Source organism: Cebus imitator, unplaced genomic scaffold (genome assembly GCF_001604975.1).
Source record: "Cebus imitator isolate Cc_AM_T3 unplaced genomic scaffold, Cebus_imitator-1.0 Scaffold6, whole genome shotgun sequence".
NCBI lineage: Eukaryota > Metazoa > Chordata > Mammalia > Primates > Cebidae > Cebus > Cebus imitator.
The window spans coordinates 12,779,274-12,800,348 of NW_016107321.1; the positions used below are offsets into that span (position 1 = coordinate 12,779,274).

The window sequence follows — 21,075 nt, forward strand, 5'->3', positions numbered from 1 at the left end:
GTAGAAACATTTTGATTCATTACATATTTTCTCTAGAACCTAAAATACAACAGACTAAATAAGAATTTCATGCATACTATATCGCAAAGAAGAAACCTGCTTTTCTTGGAATGCTCTCATAAGATGATCGAAGAGCAAAGAAAGTATTATTAACTATTGGAAATGCTTGTTATATATAAGAAAAACATTGTTTTGTAAAAGGTTGTAGTACAGATCTAGTAAAACAACTGCTATTTAAGAGCAGGTACAAGAGTTGGACTTAATGACTCACTTTTGATGATGACTCACTTCATAAGTTATTAAAGGAAGCTATTAATGTCCTTAACTAACTAAAGAAAGTCTGTGAAAATTCATCAAGATTTGAAGATTAAATGTAAATAGCCAGTCTTAAAATAAAGAGATTAATACATTAATAAATTATAAAGTAATTTTGAAATATCAAAAACATTTTATTTACTTTTAAGTGATAGCAAAATCTGTTAATATGAAGCTATACATGAAATAAACAGGTAAACCCTTCAAAATACATGCTTCTTGTCTTTCAAACCTCTCCTAAAGATTTGCCGGAAGTATGAAGTTTTCTCTGGTGCCTGAACAGACATAGCCAGCTGAGGACTAGCCAGGAGAACCAGGACAGCCACTCAGACATTGACGCTGATACAACCGTTACCAGGGTGTTTGGAACAGATGATGTAACCCTGTTGGACTGTCCACTCAGCCCATTTTGAACAACTTCTGTGAGTTCTGTCCATGACATCTTAGATATCAATAAAAGTCCAAATTTAGGTCTAAGAATCCATGGCAAAAATCAAATCATTCCAAAGGCATGTAGCTACATGAAAGAATGCTGCTTTGGACAGCCAATAGAGGGGAAGAAATACCTAAACTTTGGAATGTAAGTTAAGAGGAAGAAACAGATCCTAAACATAAATACTTGAGGAGTCACCAATCATATGAGAATTAATTCCAGTCGTTTAAGAAAACCAGTGATATAGTCTCTATCTGGGGTCTGCAAGATCATGTGTGATTAATAAAATGCTTTCAGAAAAATGTAATTGGTTGATTGAAAAAGGTTTCTGACCCTCTTCCTTAACCTTTGCCCAGCTCTAGAAGATACTCCTCCTCCAATGCATGACTTCCCGAGTCATCTGCGTGCTGGACACACTAGAAAGGAGGATGCATTTGCACTCATCTTTGCTTTTCCCAAAGAATCCAGCACTGTGCTTTTCACAAAACTGATATTCAAAAAGGATTTGGAGTGAATGTTTGCAAAAAGCTAATAAATAACAGAAAAAAAGAAATAATGCTGATTTTATCGGCAACTATAATATTCTCTTGGTGTGGTCAGCTAGACTACGCCTCATTATATTTGAGGTTATGTGTAAATTGCACAATTACATGTAAATTTTACCTAACCATTTAAGACCTCCCCACCCCCGCCCCAATTAGGATGCTTCAGAGAAATAACAAAGGTGAAGATAAAAAATTAAGACTAGTCCTAACTATATAGAAAATCTAAGGCTGTAACATCTGAGAGTAAATAATTTTCTTAATAAGCCTAAGAAAAATATCTTACTTGTTAAATGGGATATGAAACCAATGAGTTGATGTGAAATTTTTAAACAGAGATAATAAACAACTTGAAAGATTAACCAAAAGCTAACATACAGAGGAGCAAAATACCAAGAGGTAACACGAAGATCTGGGGTATCCCTCATCACTTCTGAAAGCTTTGGGGACACCTCTAAGTGCTCTCTATCCCTCCCCACAGCTTTCCTGGGCTTGCTTTTGAATCTTTTCAGGATGGTAGCATCTTTAAAGATTTTCCATTCTCCATTACTGCTTTCCTTTTCTTCCTGGGTTTTTCTCTTCTGCCACTCCATCCAGTGGAATTTTAGTCAGGTGAACATGATTTAAAGTTTGAACTCTAATGAAAATTTCAGATAACTTTTGCCCTGCCAAAAAACACAGTCAATGTCAAGAAAGAGGCAGGCAGTGGAACCATGGTTTGCTAAAAAAATAACTTAGGTTCTCATATCTATCAGCCTCCAGCAATCATAGCTTCTCTGCACATTGCTTCTCAGGCCTTATTGCTTATTTTTCTCCCAATGCATCCATATTAACAGTCATAATGGGTTATGCTTATCCATTTGAAGTTCCTACAGCTATCATATTATCCTATGAGATACTTTGTATCTTCTAACTCATTTAGCAATACTGGGGCTATGGTAACAATAAAACGTTTATCAGAGTATAAAAAGCATTCCAAGTTTCCTAAGGTTGCCACAAAAAGATTACGAGGGTTGGGGTTTACAGTGATCTAATATCAAAATTTCCATTTTTTCAAGGTTCTACCATAGGATCTTTCACTTATTTAGTAGTTAATTAGTAAATTTGGTGTTAATTGAATGGATTTAAAAATAATTAATTGTGTTTATGGAAAATTCAGAAGTCAGACATATGCCAATACTGACTTCCCATAAAGACTGATCACATCCACTCCCATTACCCAGGTTTGTACAAATCATCCAAAGCAATAAACGGCGAGATGCTCTTCACGTTGTTTTTGTTTTGCATTGCTTTGCTTTTCTTCTTTTTGTTTTGGCCAGGACTAGGAAGTCTACTTACATAAGGAGAGACAGTGCCTGCTTTTAGGTTCTTATTGTCCCATTTTACTAGCTGGGGTGAAGTAGTAATACACCATTGGATGGGCTAGAACATGTTTGTCACTCAAATCTCTTTTGTCCTTAATAGATGGCCGCCTGCTTTTTTGAAATGACCCAAAAGATGGGATTCCCTGTACTTTACTCCAAGCATGGCACTTATGGATTTACTCACTAAATCAATACATCAGTAACAATTTCATTCCTCAAATAGTTACTGAAGACCTATTACATTCAATGTGCTATGTTAAGGGTTGAAATTAGCATACTTTTATTTTTATCTTGTATATTGAGACGGATGAACCTCAAAGTTCTATGTTTACCCTCTATATACATGCTTATCGCTGTGTCTTGCTAGAAAGGGAATGATATATCAAGAAACATATAACATGGTCTCATATTACTGGTATCAAAATAAGGCACTGCAAGTCTTGGCACCGTTGGCAAGCTAAGAAGAGTTCAGAGGAGAGGAGAATTGGTAGTGAATCAGAGGGAAGTCTACTGAGGCAGAGGGCCTTTGGCACAGCCCAAAAAACAGGCAGAAATGAAGCTCTCCAGCTCAGAGCTTCCCATCCACCTTCCTCTAAAATTTAGGGCACCCACCTTCCTCTAAAATTCTTACCATTCATGTGGAATAAGTAAGATCAAGTAACAATAATAATGATAATTCAAATGTTGAAGATGTGTATCTTCAAAAAAGTCTAACTAAAAAACAACAAAATTAAGAACACATGTAGTTAGAATTTTAATGTTGAACTTAAAAACACCTTTGTCAAATATCTGATGTATATCTTAAGTCATAATTTTACTTGAAGCAGGACTTCACATATGTTATTTTTTCTAACCATTAGTTCATGTCTCTAGAATAACTATGTAGAATTTTCTTTTTATGTCTCACACTTTCTGTCATGTAAGTACTCAATAAATCTTGGTTGGATAGATGGATGGATGGATGGATGGATGGATGGATGGACAGATGGATGGATGAGTGGATAGACAGATAGACTGATGGACAGATGGATAGGAGAAGGAAGAAAGGCAAGCAGTTATGCAGGCAAGCCTGCCAGATATCACTTATTGTCTTGGAACAAGAAGTCAAAAACCCTTTTATGGATTCAGGAGTTTTGGATCCAGCACAAGTACCCATGTTCCTAGGGGCTGCTTTTCATGCAGATTGACAGCTTCTGCAGGTAGCAAGGGGACCAATGACTTCACAGTGGCTGCTGAGCATGTGTTCCACCTGATCTCACCCTCCCTGTATCTTCCCTGAAAAAGACTCTGTAGCTGGGTTTGAGGAACACTGAAAATATGAGAGGACACATGAAAGGCATTATGGTTTCCCCTTTGCATCTGGGCAAATGACATTATTTAATTATTATTCATAAAGATTGGCTTTTTAAGTCAAGATAAGAAAACTGCCTTGGATATTGATTTTCCGATGATAATTTCTCAAATGAAAATACTCTAAGCACAAATGTACAGACTTGACTCTCTCCCTTGTTCATTCTTGCACTCTTTATCAACAAGCATCTCTTTCCTGATATTTTTCAAATGAGATTTATAGACATGCTGCTAGCTTGCTAGAATGCACTATATTGTATTTTAGAGAAAAAGAAGTCAGTAAGCCTCTTTACTTACTTTGATCCAGTTTCCTGGACTCATTTTTGATGAAGAGACTCACTTTAGACACTGGAAACTGCCCACTGTCACAGATGGAGCAACAAGTAGGAGAGGGTTTGTCACCTACAGGTCCTAAATCAGCAGCCAAGGAGCACATTAGGGCATCAGTTCACCATTATGGTTGTATCTGGAGGAATGTTTTACAATTTAATTCAGCAAGTTTTTATATTTAATGAGTGCCTAGCATTGCTCATGCTCTGCAAGAGATACAAATGAGAGACCAGAGATCATATTTGGACAGTTTATAGCAAATTTAGTAGAGGTTATTTTTTTTAATGCCAAGGTTCCAGTCTAAAAGAACCAGCATTAATGTCTTCCATATCATGTGGGCATAAAAGACTCTAATCTTTAGGCTAGAAGGGATCTCAGAATTGTATAGCACAGTCCACTTGTTTTATAAATGAGGAAACTGAGGTCTAGAAAGGAGAAGGTATTTGGCATAAACCATATCCACAGAACATCTGAAAGTCAAACTGAGTACTCTCAAACTTTTGTCCCTAACCTGTGGCTGCCTCTGTGACTTTGGGCAACTTATTTACCATCTCTATAAGTCAATTTCCCCATTTAAAAATAGTGATATTAGTTACTGCCTTCTATGGTTGTTAGGAGAATTGAAAAAGTTACTACATATAAGGTATATATGCCTGGCATAAAGGCTGTATTCTAGAAGTATTCATTATTATCATTATTATTTTGCAATTCCAAAAATATAGATATATCAAAAAAATAGTGTCTTTCCAAGGCAGGTTTCTTATCTTGATTTAAAAAACCAACCTTTATAAATAACTAAAGTCATTTTCCCAGATGCAAAGGGGAAATCATAATACCTTTCATGTGTCCTCTCATTTCTTCAGTGTTTCTCAAACCCAGCTATGGAGTCTTTTTCAGATGGCTTGAATTAATGTGAAAAAAGATACAAGGAGGGTGAGACCAGGTGGAACACATGCTCAGCAGCTACTGTGAAGTCATGGGTCCCCTTGCTACCTGTGGAAGTTGTCAGTCTGCATGAAAAGCGGTCCCTAGGAACATCGGTAGTTGCGCTGGATCCAAAACTCCTGAATCCATAAAAGGGCTCTTGACTTCATCTAGAAAGAAAAACTAAGTACCATACTAAGTGGCAGCGTGTCTAATGGAAGATATTGGTGCAGATCCCAGCTTCCACACTAAGTAGATGTGTGGCCTTGGAGAAGACATTCAACCTTTCTAAACCTCAATTTCATTATCTGTGCAATGAGGACAGTAGCACCCACTCTGCTTCCTGCCAGGTTGTTTAAAAATTCTGTTGCGATATTGGATAATAAAGCAAGTTACAAATTGCTAAGTACTGTACATGTCAGGAATCGTAGGGCAGAAAACCAGGATCAAAGCCAGAAAGCTCGAGGAGAGCGCCATCTGCAAGGAGCCAGAGCTGGAGCTGATCCCAGGGTCTGGGAAAGTCATGTGCCCTTGTTCCTCTCTCATCCTTTCCTTGACTTCTTTCCTTTGTGGCTTGAGTTGTACAATTTGGTGAAAAAGCTGTGACTTTTAAAAAGGAGATAGATAGGTCCAGTTCACTTGCTCTGGGTCAAATCTGACCCAGAGAAGAGAAGTTAATACTATTAAATAGATCAATACATCTGGTTCCACACCTTGCTGGCTGCAATGCAAAGATATTTGGTGTCCCACTGGATGATATGTCAGTGGTACTTTGGCAGCTGAATGTGGTTTTATTATCTCCACAGAATTCAAAATGTTTTCTCCTTTATACATTGGCAATTGCCCAGGACAACTTCATTTTATTTTATGTATATTAAAAAATCTTTGGATTATAGAGGAACCAAATGGCCTCATTTATAAATTAACTGCTCAAAACACAACTCATTATCATGAAGTACAATTTATCACAGAAAAAGATCCTTTTTCTCTTCATAATTTTATTTTTCAAATCTGTGAGTGGGGAAGGATGTCAGAGACTCCTGTTCTCCCTCATCCACATTTTGGAACTCCAGCAAAAATTACTGAAATGAGGGAGCTAGGTAGGCTTAACTACACCAAAAAGTATGCTTCTGCACAGGTATTATAAGTACTAAATAATATACATGATAATAAACATAATTTCAAAAAACTTTGACAGTCTCCATTTCCTCAGGTTCAGATCCCTTTTTAATCTATTTCTCTTATCTACCACTGGGATCAGTAACTAAGACAGTGTTCTACACATGAGTCACAAAAATAATCATTGTATTAATAGATAACGGTGCCCAGTGGTCCACCACTGTTATGGAAGCAAATCCACACACTTCAAGAAACGGACCCCTTTTCCATCTTTACCCACCCACCTTCCCAATGTCATCTTCCAAATTCCAAACTATAGTGTCTCTGTCCTTAAGAAAGTGACTTGAGTGTTCCTAGACTATGACATTCTATTTCTTTCTGATCCTATGCTTTCACCCACAAAAGCATTCATTGTCTTCTACGTAATGGGTGCTATTAAAGATAGAGAGAAATAACAACTCATAAGAAAATGTAAAAGAACCTTGAAAACATTATGCCAAGTGAAATGAGCCAGGCACAAAAGGAAAAATGTTGGATGATTCTATCTATATGAGTAGCCAAATGTGTAGAAACAGAAGTAGATGAGAGGTTTCCTGAGGCTGAGGGCAGGAGGAAATGGGCAGCTGTTTTTTCTTTTTTTCAAAGAGAATTTTAATGTGAAAAATTATCAGCAGAGATTCTGCCTTCACAATTAGAGTTTAACATAAGTCTTCCAGCCTTTTAAAAAGAGTTGTAATATCCATAAGGGAAAATATTTTGGCATCATCTAGTGAAAACGGACTATGTGGTCTTTTTTCAGCCATCTCATATAATTAGGCTCCCAGTTACAATTTGAGATAAGTTGATTCCTCAACAGAATGTGCTTAACAGAAAGTGGCCAATTACTCCAAAGGACCTTGTTTCAGATTATCTTAAAGCCAGAGTTCACTGATCTCACATTTTATATTTAAAAAGAAAAAAGTTTGTTAGCTGTTTTAATCAACATAAATAGTAACAAACATCCCTAACTGGATTCTAGAGAGGAAGCAGAAACAACCTGAGCCAAAGAGAAATAAAGTTATCTCCTAAGGATTTGACTTTGGACTTCCACATAAACATGACCTTGTAGAACTAGATTCATATTTTATCAGATAGGTAAATATATAATATTTAGTGATTAGATCAAAATACATGAGCAGTCTTTAACATTAATAATTTCATTACTTTTAGGAAATCTTATCCAGTATGGTCCTACATCTCTTAATTTCCTATATGCAGTGATTTTAGTTAAATCCCAAAGGATATATATTTTTTCTATAACATCTCCTTTTCTAACATCATACCAAAACAATTAGTATTCTCTTATTCAAGATTTTAGATGTTCATTTATTCCCTACCCCTCCATCCTCACACACACAATAATTGCCCAGATAAATAATAACCTGTGGTTTCTAAGTATCTCACTGGAAGTTTTATTCTTTATGCCTTGCAGGATTAGTCCAAGATTTGAATACCCTAAGCTTATTTGCTGAGAGCTATGTGTACTCTTAAAATTACTACCTGGAAGTTACATTATTTAGAATCTGCCAATTCCCTAGATCCACCCTGAATAATTGTTTTGCTAATAAGCTTCCTGAAAGCACACATGTATAAGTTTCATAACTATGAGAAAATGTTTCAAATGTATTACATTTGATAGAGCCATTCAGTTAACAAAATACTAAATGATAAATTGGCTTTTAGAATTACTCAAAAAAGCAGTACAACACAAGAATTGTTTTGTACTCTTCATTCTCTTCGATTGGTTTTGTGGCTTAAGCGATGATCACATGTATTAGTTCCTTGTAGGCTTTTTCATTTTGATCTTCGTTTGTAACAGATAACTGGGTTTTCAGCAGTGTGAATCATAGTCGTATAATTCACAGTGGGAAAGTATCCGTCAATGAGATCAAATTCATATAAACGAAACATAGTGGACCAAATTGTCTTAATTTGAACATAGGCAAAATTTTCGCCAATACAACGATGATGCCCAGCTCCAATGGCACATAGGCAAACTTTTCTCCTGATGCTGGGTTATCCTATAAGTAGCGATCAGGATTAAAGTCCAGACGTTCTACCCATGAGTCCTTAAGTCTTTGATTGACAGTGAGAGAAACACACACCTGATGTCCTGGAGGATTGGTATACCCTGCCAGAGTCTGAGGAGTTTTAGCCATTCTCATCATGGTCATTATAGGAGGTCTAAGTCTTAATGTTTTTTTATACAGCGATCAAGTAAATTTAGATCATTGAGCTGGTCATAAGTTAAAGGAGGCAGATCCTCTCCACAGACTGTTTTCTGTTCTAAGTAACATTTTTCTTGAAGTGTTTTGTCTCTGGCCAAAAAGAAGTCCATCCAAGCACTAGTAGTTGAGGATGTATGCTGTCCTGCCAAGAGCAGTCCAATAAGCATCCCTGCTACTTCATCATCAGTTAAAGGGTGTCCATCCTTGTATGTAGACTCTAGTAAAGTTTGGAGAATGTCATCAATTTTTTCTTCAGCCTGTCTGCATTTCTGGATTACCTTATAGAAAATATTCTTCATTTCCCTATGAACTCTGTCCCTGCATCTGAAACTAGGCAAAGGCAGCCAACCTGGTAAGAGCCAGGCTGCATGGCTGAAACCTCCATCCAAATCCGCATATAGCTGTACCACCTCTTCATTGAGTTAACTTCTGATTTCCTTTCCATGCAAACAATGGCTAGCTGTTAAAATTATGAGCTCAGAAATAGCTTCAAACACATTTTTTTCTCCACTTTCTCCCCAACTCTGAAAGTATTCCTTTGTTTCTTTTTCAATTATAGAAACATGCTGTTTAAAGTGGGCTATGTTAAGGCTGCTTTTTAACATTTTCTTCTGCTCCAATAAAACTGGATTAGGCACATCGTATGCAACTACCTTCCCAAACACAGGTGTTGTCAGGTGACCATAGACATCTTCTGCATTCAGGCCTTCATTTTTACTATTAAAAAGCAGTGTAGCGGCATCACTCCCCAGAAGGTAAGTAAACGTTTTGCCTACCATGGTAAAACTAAATACAGGTCCATGCTTCTCATATGCATTTTCTATAAATTCAACTGGACTTTTCCCAAATACTATGGTATGCCCAAAGAATGAAATCAGGGAGAAAATATATGGAAGACTTTTCGCCCCTACTGGCAGCTGGACCAGGTGGCCAGCGGCGAGACAGATCAGGTAGACCAGGCTGAGGGTGAAGGCAAAGGCGATCAGCAGCATGGACAGGAAGTTGCCGCCTGTCACCTTCTCCACCACCTGACCCAGCACCGACCCGCATGCCTGCAGCAAGCCCAGCAACATCATCCTGGCCGCCGCCGCCACTTCACTTCGCCAGAGACACTGGAGGCCGAGGTCACCACCGCTCCTCCTAATCGACGGAACAAGAGAAGCTGGCAGATGGGCATCTACAGGTGGCCCCAGCCCCCAGGTCTCCTACTAAACCCAGCCCCAACCCTTGGGTCCCACGCACGTCACTCTGTGCATCCAGAGAGCTGTTGTTTAATGAGTACAGAGTTCGCCTGGGATGATGAAAAAGTTCTGGAGATGAATGATGATAACGGTTGCATAACAATGTGAATGTACTTAATGCCACTAAGCTATACACTTAAAGAAGTCAAGATTGTAAACTGTGTGTTATTTATATATCGCCACAATCCATTTTTTAGAGCATAACAAGAAAAATGAGTAAGACATAACGTCTGCCCTCAAAGAGCTCACTGATGAGTTGGAATGAGCAGAAAACCTTAAATCAAAATGGCAGATGCAGTAACACAGAAGCCTGGGAGACTCAGCCTGGTGTCGGGGAAGTTTCCTGGAGGAGGGGATGCCTGATCATGTCAATTAAAAGGGTGGAAGAGCAAGTCAACCAGGCATATGAGGATGTCTGGGATGAGAGGAGTGGCCGGATAGGGTGAGGAAAGAGAAGCCCCCGAGAAGGCACAGGTGGGGAAGAAAGCTCAGGGTTTGTGTGGGGAACTCACTCATCTTAGTGCTGAAGAAACAGGCAGAGTGGCAGACGTGAAGCAGTGGTACTTCTAAGTTTTTGCTCATGGTATCATTTCTATCACGATGTCCTTTCCCATCTGGCCCCTGCTCCTCATGTCATTGAGACAAATCTGAATCATCTTCCCCAGATCAGTGCAGGGGCCATTTTCTCTATGAAACTTTCTCTTCCCAGGGTAACTTATGGCTATCTCTCTATTCTCTAAACTCTCATTTCTCTGTCACCATTTTTCTCCTAATCATTTACTATTTCCGGGTCTAATTTTCCCTCACCTGTATTTTGAACCCCTTGAGGGCAGAGACCATGCATTGTTTTTTTCCCTTGCAGGGCCTAGCAGGCAAGATTAGAAATTCTTTCCAATAAATGTTTTATGGAGTCAAATTCTTCATGAATTTCCAACTACCAGTGTCTAAGAAAATAAAAATGAAATGCAAAAGCAAATTCTACAGAAGAAATGTTTCTTCCTAAGAAGGAATTCATGTATGATCAAGAAGTACAGGAACATGAGGCTGTTCAAGATCACCAAACCTCAGAGTTACCCAGAAGTCAAGTAAGTATTTTCTCTGTCATCACAGAAAATCAGCAGTTCCACATCCTGGAAGTTGACTTACTATCCGTATGGAGACAAGTGAAATGGGCTTTTGGCTTAACAGTCTCCTGTTAAACACCAGTCTCCTAAGGGCTATATTAGGAAAAAATTTAGTGCACTAAAAGAGGTATAGACCTGGAGTTAGAAGGTATGGTTCCTAGCCTTTCTTCTGGTGGTATTGTGTAGATTTGGGCAACTAACTTAATTCTTCTTTGTCATTTTTCTCCTTAGTATACAATATAAATTTATACATATGTTTGTAGATAATCTTATTCATTTATATAATATGTAGCAGGTAAGCAAATTAAACTACAGAATTAAAAGTGGAAGGGAAAGATGACCTAATTTTTCACTGACCTTTACTGATAATTATTCACATACTTAAATCACAGGATGCTACAATGCCAAGGTTGAGAAGATGTCTTTTCATATTGTGTGGAGGATGGTTCTCACTGTCCACCAAAATTCAAGCTTCTCTCCCACAGTGTACAGTGACCACTGGGAGGGTGCTTCTTATCCAGAGGCTACATTTCTCAACCTCCCCTCTGCAGCTATGGGCCACCATGTCACTAGTTCTTCTCCATGGAATGGGAGCAAAAGAGATGTGTCAGGTCCAGGCCAAGGCAGTCAAGAAGGCTATATCCTCCACCTTCACTTTCCTCATCCTAAAGGTAGATGCAGAGAACTTCAAGATTGCAGGGGATTACACAGCCACAGAAGGAAGGAGATTGGTTCCCTGCATCACCATGTGGAACAGAGTCACCATCAACAAAGAATACTAGCAATGGACTAAAAAAATAATTTTTTACACACTGTGTTCAGTCAGTTAAATTTGAGGAATTTGGTAAGGTAGCTAACATTACTTTCTAATATAATATGCAGATATGTTTCCTTTCTTTCTGTACCATACACACACACACACACACACACACACACACACACACACACACATTCATTCCACAAATGGCATATCACTGAAAAAATTAAACAAACAAAACATACTATAGTTGTTATGGCTGATCATAATTTCTACTACATTTCAGAAGATGTTTAAATTATTTAAGTTTGGTAAGCTTACATTTTTAACATTATAAATATTATTATCATTATTTGTCATTTATATTTATTAGCATTACTAATCAACCACTCATCTAACACTCTACTGAGGACTCATGAAATGTATTTATATCAAAACATTAGAAGCCTACATGATAGATGATGCATTTTTGTAAATGGAAAGAAACACAAATTGGAGGGCAGAAAGCATGCAGTGTCACAGAAACAGATATGCTAACACAGAAAAAAAAATGTACATCTACCCCACCATTGTATACAAAGCATGGGTGAAAAACAAATTCTGATAGAAACCTAATCCAATTACTAAGTGTCAGTGTCATATGCTAATATTAAGGTATATTAAAACTAATACAGATACTGGGGACATGCACAGAACAATTCCTTTACTTACTTGCCATGAGATCCCAATGATCTGCAGACAACAATGTCATAATATATTAATTGATCATAGATAGAAAGTAACCAGATTCAATGCTTTTTGCTATTTAGACCTTAAGCCAGTCTACCTATATTTCAATTGAAGAAAAATATTAGTAACCAATCTGATTCTGTGTTGATTACTATATTTATTTTCTTTGCCTGTATGAACCATTTAAACATGAAATGGTTTTAAATATTATGATTTTATAATACTTTTGAAATTAATATTTTAGGTTCAGAGGTAACTATAAATGCCATAATGTAAACACTACAATTTTGGGAGGAATGATTGAGAAAGACAGCAGAAGAAAACTGTAGTAATGAAACATGAATGTGTGATATTCACAAAATATTTATTAAACTTGTGTTGGATCATCTTGTTTTTGATTAAGACATGTTTCTGAAATTTTTTATCCGCTAGACAATACTTACAAGAGAATGAGAATATGATGTTGATGTTGGGTCTGCTTAACAGGCCTTAAATTTCATTTTTGAAGGCCTTAAGTGGGCAAGATCCAGATAAAACAGTAATCAAATAAAAATATTTCTACTTAATTTACATGGACAAAATAACTCTTTCTACATAGACTTAATAAATTAAAGCATGCATTCTAATTCAATAATCTCATTTTATGGATCTTTCTGGAGCTGAATATCCAGCTCGGAGATGCATTAGGATATTCAGGACACATATTTCATCTTTATAAAGGTATGATTCCCCATGCCACTATGTAATCTTTTTAAAAAGTGGCTTTATCATCCAAGTCCTCAGTTTTGTAAAAAGTATTAGTGAAATTCCTAACCAATGTGCTTGACTTTATTGTTTAGAAAATAAAATGAAAAAAAAAAGGTATATTCATTGGAAACTCATATACAGATGCAAACATATTCTATTTGGGTGGAGTTTGTTTTAACATTTATTTTACGTTCTGGAGTACACGTGCAGGATTCTCACATAGATACACTTGTGTTATGGGGGTTTATTGTACAGATTATTTCAACACCCACGTATTAAGCCTAGTGCACATTAGTTATTAATAATTTTCCTGATCATCTCCCTCCTCCCACCCTCCACCCTCCAAAAGGCCCCAGGGGGTGCTATTCCCTCTATGAATCCACAAACATATTCCCTGTTTTTTTTCTTTTTTTGAGACAGAGTCTTGCTCTGTCACCCAGGCTGGAGTGCAGTGGCACGATCTTGGCTCACTGCAACTTCTGCCTCCTGGGTTCAAGTGATTCTCCTGCCTCAGCCTCCCAAGTAGCTGGGATTACAGGTGCCTGCCACCGTGCCCAGCTAATTTTTGTATTTTTAGTAGAGATGCATTTTCACCACCTTGGCCAGGCTGGTCTCAAACTCCTGACCTCATGATCTGCCTGTCTCAGTCTCCCAAAGTGCTGGGATTACAGGTGTGAGCCGCCGCACCCGGCCGAGTCCACAAACATATTCTTTAAAGCAGGGATCCCCAACCTCGGTTAGGAACTGGGCCACACAGCAGGAGGTGAGCACTGGGTGCACGAGTGAAGATTCATCTGTATTTATAACTGCTCCCCATCGCCCGAATTACTGCCTGAGCTCCACTTCCTGTCAGATCAGTGACAGCATTAGATTCTCATAGAAGCACAAACCCCACTGTGAACTGCACATGTGAGCGATCTAGGTTGCACGTTCCTGTGAGAATCTAAAGCCTGATGATCTGTCACTGCTTCCCATCATCCCCAGATGGGACATCTAGTTGCAGAAAAACAAGCTCAGGGCTCCCACTGATTCCACATTATGGTAAGTTGTGTAATTATTTCATTATGTATTACAATGTAATAATAATAGAAATAAAGTGTGCAATTAATGTAATGTACCTGAATCATCCTAGAACCAGCCCCCAGCCCCCACACTGGTCCATGGAAAAACTGTCTTTCACAAAACCAGTCCCTGGGGCCAAAATGGTTGGGGACTGCTGCTTTAAAACTATCTTAAGTTTAGGCTTTTAATTCCATTGACTCCTGAACTAAACCCAAACAACAGGCAAGGGAGATAATTATTTGCACTCTTTGTCTTATTGGGGGAAGGATATACATATATATATAAAGTCCAAGTAACAAAGCAATAGATGCTTAAAAGTTAAAAGATAGATATGGCATACTCTTTAACACTAATAATCCAAAAGCCTTCTAAAAATAATAACAGCATACAAAAAGGAAAAATTCTTAAAAGTGCCATCCACCAGAGGAATATGACATTAACCATCCAAAGACTTTGGTGAGCCAGGTGTAGTGGCTTATGCCTGTAATCCCAGCACTTTGGACCCAGACTGAAGGATGAGAAATAAGCTATGAGGAAATTTAAGTTATCTGCCTGGAAAAGACCAAGATCTCAGAGTAGGAATCCTTCCCTGCAGGAGAGATGGGTGGGGCAGCTGTTGTAACCAATCTTTCTAAAATAAAGCCTGCCATGCAAAACGGAACCAGGTGGGTCACCTGAGGTCAGGAGTTCAAGACCAGCCTGACCAGCATGGTAAAACCTCGTGTCTACTAAAAACACAAAACTTAGCTGGGCATGGTGACATGTACCTGTAGTCCCCACTACTCAGGAGTCTGAGGCAGGAGAATCACTTGAACCTGGGAGGCAGAGGTTGCAGTGAGCCAAGATCACACCACTGCACCTGAGCCTGAGTGACACAGCGAGACTCTGTCTCAAAAAAAAAAAAAAAAAAAAACTTTGGTGAATTCCTGGAAGACAGATGATTGCTGGTGGATGTAGTAAGAGGAGATGGAGCATCTGAACGAAACTCAAGCACAGCAGAGACCACAAGCGTGAGGGCCACTGTTCACAGCAAAGCCCATACGAACCCAGGCTGAATGATGAGAAATAATCTGTGAGGAAATGTAAGTGATCTGCCTGGAAAAGGCCAAGGTCTCAGGGTAGGGATTCTTCCCTGCAGGGAAGATGAGTGGGACAGCTGTTGCTACCAATCGTTCTAAAATAAAGCCTGCCATGCAAAAATGATCCCATGCCTACACGCACTCTCACGCATGCACGCTCACTCACACACATACTCTGTGGGCATACAACAAAAACTGACAGGCAGAGAAAGGGGAAAAGAGAAGGGAGAGAGCAAATGATCCATATTCTTTAACTTTCATAGAAAGATGTCAAGACATTCTGCTTGAAGTAGATAAACCAAGAATAAGGGCCATAGGCAAATCAGAATTATAAGAACTGGTCAGAAATGGTTTCCACTAATGATGACACAGAAGAGAATATGGCACAGAGGGACTTGAGACTTTTTCATTTAATATCCAACTGCATTGAATTATTTTTGCTTCATGCACATACCTAATGAGTTTTCAAAAATAGATCTAAAACAACAAATTAGTCCATAAAACATGCATTATGCTCACTACATGTACATTTTATTGCCCACTTCTATAATCTTACTGAGACAAACTGCTTTCTCCATACCAAGGTGCCTGGGGGATGCTGACAGGCATGGGAGAACTTGAAGTTTAATTCAACATAAATGGTTATCTTTGGGGAGGAGGAAAGTGAGAGCTTGTTTCTCCACTAAGTGATGGTGTGTCACAATACACAGAAAAAGAAAAGTAACAGTGTCTTTATTTAACATTTTGACAGTTTGCTCATCACAAATTTTTGCATTAATTTTGATTTTTTAAAATATCATATTAAAATATTATCTCTGGAATTCGATTTTTTTCTTAAATTTTGTGTCAAAACCAGTGGCTCATTCACCTCACACACCTCACACCACTCCTGGCCCCGTTATGAAGATGAGGAAGGACAGTCACATCACCTCCATGCCACGCCTTCTCCACAGTAGCAGCACTGAGCTGCTCATCCAAACCACACACATCAAAACACAACTGAAAATTAGGAAATGAAGAACCTTATCAACAGATTAACTTATTGTGTCTAATGCCTGAGGCAGGCATATGCCCCACTTAAAAAGCTATAACAATTGAGCCAGACATGACGGCTCACACCTGTAATCCCAGCACTTTGGTGGGCTGAGGTGGGTGGGTCACCTGAGGTCAAGAGTTCAAGACCAGCCTGGGCCAACATGGTGAAACCCTGTCTATACTAAAAATAATAAAAGTTAGCCAGGCATGGTGGCACACACCTGTAATCCCAGTTACTTGGGAGGCTGAGACACAAGAATTGCTTGAACCCGGGAGGCAGAGGTTGCAGTGAGCCAAAAACATACTACTGCACTCCAGCCTGGGGTACAGAGTGAGATTCTGTCTCAAAATGAATAAATAATTAATTTTTAAAAGGTTATAAAGATTGCCCTGTTCGACACAGTATAAGGCCAATACCTGGCCTTACAATTCATCACAAGATCCCCTGGCCTTGTCTATGGATCAGGCTTATTTTCAAAGATGGTATCCCATGACGTCAAGCAGCACAGATATCTCACCAGCATGAGTTCCCGCTGGAGTGCAATCTAGTTGCAGGGAGCAGCACATACGGTATGCTGAGTGACACGTTTCATGTGTTTTGTACTCTATTCAGGGGGACATTCATACATACATTGATATGCTATTTCACTGCATATCAACTCCATAAAACAGGAATTATTCTCTCCTATTTTAGTGATGATGAAACTAAGGATGAATGTGATTAAATTACTTGTGCAAAATTATAGAAGGAACTCGATCTTGAAATAAAGTTTCATGGCCCCAAGATCGGTGCTGTTTCCTCCACAGTCGTCTCAAAATATCCAACCATGGTGAACTAAAGTAGGATAATATTTAGAATTCAAAGAAAAATTAAGCACTCTAAATATTTGTTAAAATTATCTGAGATTTAAGCACGAGTAGAGATTACTTTGTAGAAACAAGGCTATAAAAGCAGAATCTGTCTATAAAAAATTAAAGCAGCTTATTTAAGAAAGAAAGGCATTTCTAATACTGAGTCAAAAAAAAAAGAATCATAGAAGTAATATGTGCAAATAACAGCCCATCAGTGCTCAGATTACACAGCCCAGGTGGACTGCGGGTAGTGGAGTTGGGCTGTCTATACTCAGACACAGCGAGTGTATAATAGAGAAAAAAATCATTGTGTGTAAAAAGTTCTGCATTTGTACATACAAGTGCCATTACTATTGATTCAAGTTAGTAATCAGTAGTAATCATTACTAACTTCAAGTCCCAACATTGATTACCAAGTTAGTTGTTGCTAGTGTTTGGTCCTCTAATGCAATCCTGCTCACATTATTTCCTCATAGTTGAGTTTAAATGGCCATCTTATCATTTTTTGAAAGTCTCTGATTTTACCTTAACCTATACATCTCAGAAGATTTTAAAAAATTAAGATTGATGGGGAAGTAGCCGTAATAGAAACACTTGATGAGACAACAGATGTATGGGTTAGATTTTAGGAAAAGCCTCCTACGGCTAGAAGGATGATGAGATACTAAAAACACAGCCAAGATGACAGCAAAAATTTCCTTTACTGAGTATTTTAAAAAGTAGGCAATTATCTTGCAGAGAATTAGTCTTGAGAATCTTTCAAGATGGACCAGGCTGTTCTTGTCTGTGAGCTGTTTGTTTGTCTGTGTGCCTCATCTTCAAAGAGAGTTGGTGGAAACAAAGCAACAGGCGAAATCCATAGTCAACTGGATAGAAATCTGCAAATTGAGGAGTTTACTTAATCCTTAGCAACGACTTGAAATTTTATAACAAGTGACATGCTGAGGACTCTCTAAGGATCTTAACTACCAGGGGAATCAAATCATCTGACTTTAAATCGTCTTTTGTCTCAAGGACACGACTAACACCCTGGAAAAGTGACAAATAGCAACCACTTCTGCCATTGCCCCAGGTATTCAAGTAAAAGAGCTAAAGGCAGAAATGGAATTTAGCAGAACCCTGGTGCAAATGATAATAGACCCCAGAAGCCATCAAAAACCTTCTGTATGGGCTGTGTCGTCTTGGCCAATCATAGTCAATAAGATGAGATATTTTTTAAAAAAGCTTTTTTTCATTGGAAATAAATAGGCAAAGTAAATTTACTTACAGCTTAAAAAAGTTCTACTCACAAAGTAACCTTGAAGGTGACCAGCTAGAAATCTGAACTTCAGGAAGCCACAGCATTTGGCACACCCAAGATCACACACTTATCTATCCTTTCTGAAAAATGGGCCCATGAATATTTAGACACCAAGCTACTTGAACTCAGGAACTGTGTCTAACCAGCACCCAGCCCATGCACCTCCCATAATTCATGTTCAGTAAATTGCTGTTAAATAACTAAGTAAGTCTACTGTTGCTCTTTTGCATGTTTTCAAAAGATTGAATTGAAATAGTCACTCTCCTCCTCTCTACCTGGTGAATTTCTATTGGTTTTTCAAGATCCACTTCATTGATCCCATCCTTTGCTTCCCGGAACTCCCAGTTCATTAGTCTGTTATAGCACCTGTCGCACTGAACTGTCATTCTAAAGCTGTACTATCCAATATGTTAGCCACTGGCCACCAATTGGACACCGACACTGTGGTTAGTGCAGCTAAGGAACAGATTTCTTCTTTTATTTATTGTCATTAACTTACATTTTTAAATTGATAAGTCAGTTGTCAAAAACACTTTCCAGTTTATTTGGAAGAACTTAGATATGTAAATTTACTTTTTCAACCCCAAAATATATGAAAGCTAAATACAGATCAAATATCTCCAATGACAATTTAACATCAACATTGAGTTGTACTGTAAGTGTAAAATACAAATTAAAATTCAAAGATGGTATAAAACAAATAATGCAAAATAGTTGACTAATAATATATTCTATTGATTACATGTTGGAATGCTAGTATTTTAATATATAGGACTAAATGAATATATTATTAAAATTAACTTCACCTGTTGCTTTTTACTTTTCAATGTGGCTACCAAAAAATTTAAAATTACCTATGTGACCTGAATTATACTTCTATTAGACAAGCTCTATTCTAGACATTCTATGAACACTTTCTAAATGCTACTCACTGAAACAAGAATTTTGTATATTAAACATGCTTTACCAGTAAGGAAACATAGGTGCCTTTAAAAAGTCATGGAAAACACCCAGAAGCACATTAAAGAGAGCTTTGGGCAAGGCCACTAGGGCTTCAGAGACCCAGGTCTTAGCCCTCTTTTTCCCTGGTGTTTATGTGTCAGCCTGCTCATTAGACTGTGAGCTCCTGCAGCACAGACCCTTGCCTTAATCATCTTTATATCTTCACCAACTTGCACACAGTAAGTAGCCAATATATAGGTCTTTATTTAATGAATTAAACAGAGTGAATGAATAAAGTGAGATCGTCTATATAATTACATTGGTAACATGTAAAGGAATCTATGTAATCTTAAATTCAAGTTTAACACTATGTAGAGGACGAAAATGAACCTGATTTGTCTAGAGGCACAGCAGAACTCTTTAGCTTGATGTTTACATCTGACCCAAGAAATATGTCCCCCTTTGAAGAAAAGATTTTCATGAACATGAAGAATTTAGCCTAACAACAGACAGACAAACTGCTGGAAGCCAGGTGGGACAAAGACCTAGGACTACCAGTGGAGTAAGTTATATCAAAAGATTGCACACACTTGTATTTCTAAAGATCAGTGTAGTTCAAATTTGTTCAAATTACAGCAGCAATAATTTATGTAAACAGACAATAGTTTATAGTCTTAGGTTTCATTTCAAAACAGAGTTTTTAATAGGCGTTCTATACATATTTCCCAAATCCACCCTACTGAATATGATAGGTCATCAAACAATGTCTTATGTTTAAATGTTTAAACATAACATTTAAAAATGTTTTTTAAGGAGAAAAACTCAGCATCCATCAGAAGGAAAAGAATATAGCAACTTTCACCTTGATATTTCCCTTGGGTTGAAAGTTTCCATAATATTTTCTTTATTGTCAAATAAAAAAAATTTAGTTTAATTCCACAAAAATTTCCAAATACCTGCTGGGATGCCACTCACTGTGCTGGATGCTCTTATTAAAAAGTGAATAAGACCATGAACAAGAAACTCCTCCAGATCTCTGGTTTTATTATTTCTTTCCCTTCTGACCCACCCTTGAAAATGAGTCATTACTTTAAAAATGGCAACATGGCAGGGGTGGGGTGGGAGGAATCAAGCAAGGTGGTAAAGAATCAAGGCAAGATAAAATACCTCCAAACCTCAAAATGCAAGATGAACAAGACTTGAACCACTGCACAGATACAAATAGAAACCTCTCAGAACATCCTGCACAGCATAGAAGAGGAAATATAACCCTGGAGTTTCTTGATCTGGTCATTTTTTCTAATCAATGGAAAATAAAATTAGTCTCCTAATAAGACAGCTGCAGTCATTTTAAAACTTCAGATGGGCCAGGCACGGTGACTCATACCTGTAATCCCAGCACTTTGGGAGGCCGAGGTGGGTGGATCATGAGGTCAGGAGTTTGAAACCAGCCTGGCCAATATGGTGAAACTCATCTCTACTAAAACTACAAAAATTAGCTGGGTGTGGTGGTGCGCACCCGCAGTCCAAGCTGCTCAGGAGGCTAAGGCAGGAGAATCACTT

At 38.0% G+C, this 21,075-nt stretch overlaps 1 protein-coding gene and 1 pseudogene across 2 annotated transcripts in view; both read right to left on the reverse strand.

Moving 5' to 3' along the window:
• ESR1 (estrogen receptor 1) overlaps positions 1-21,075 on the reverse strand; it is a 383,841-nt gene that overhangs the window by 89,605 nt on the left and 273,161 nt on the right. The window lies entirely within an intron of this gene.
• Positions 7,968-9,826, reverse strand: LOC108310554 (annotated as a pseudogene).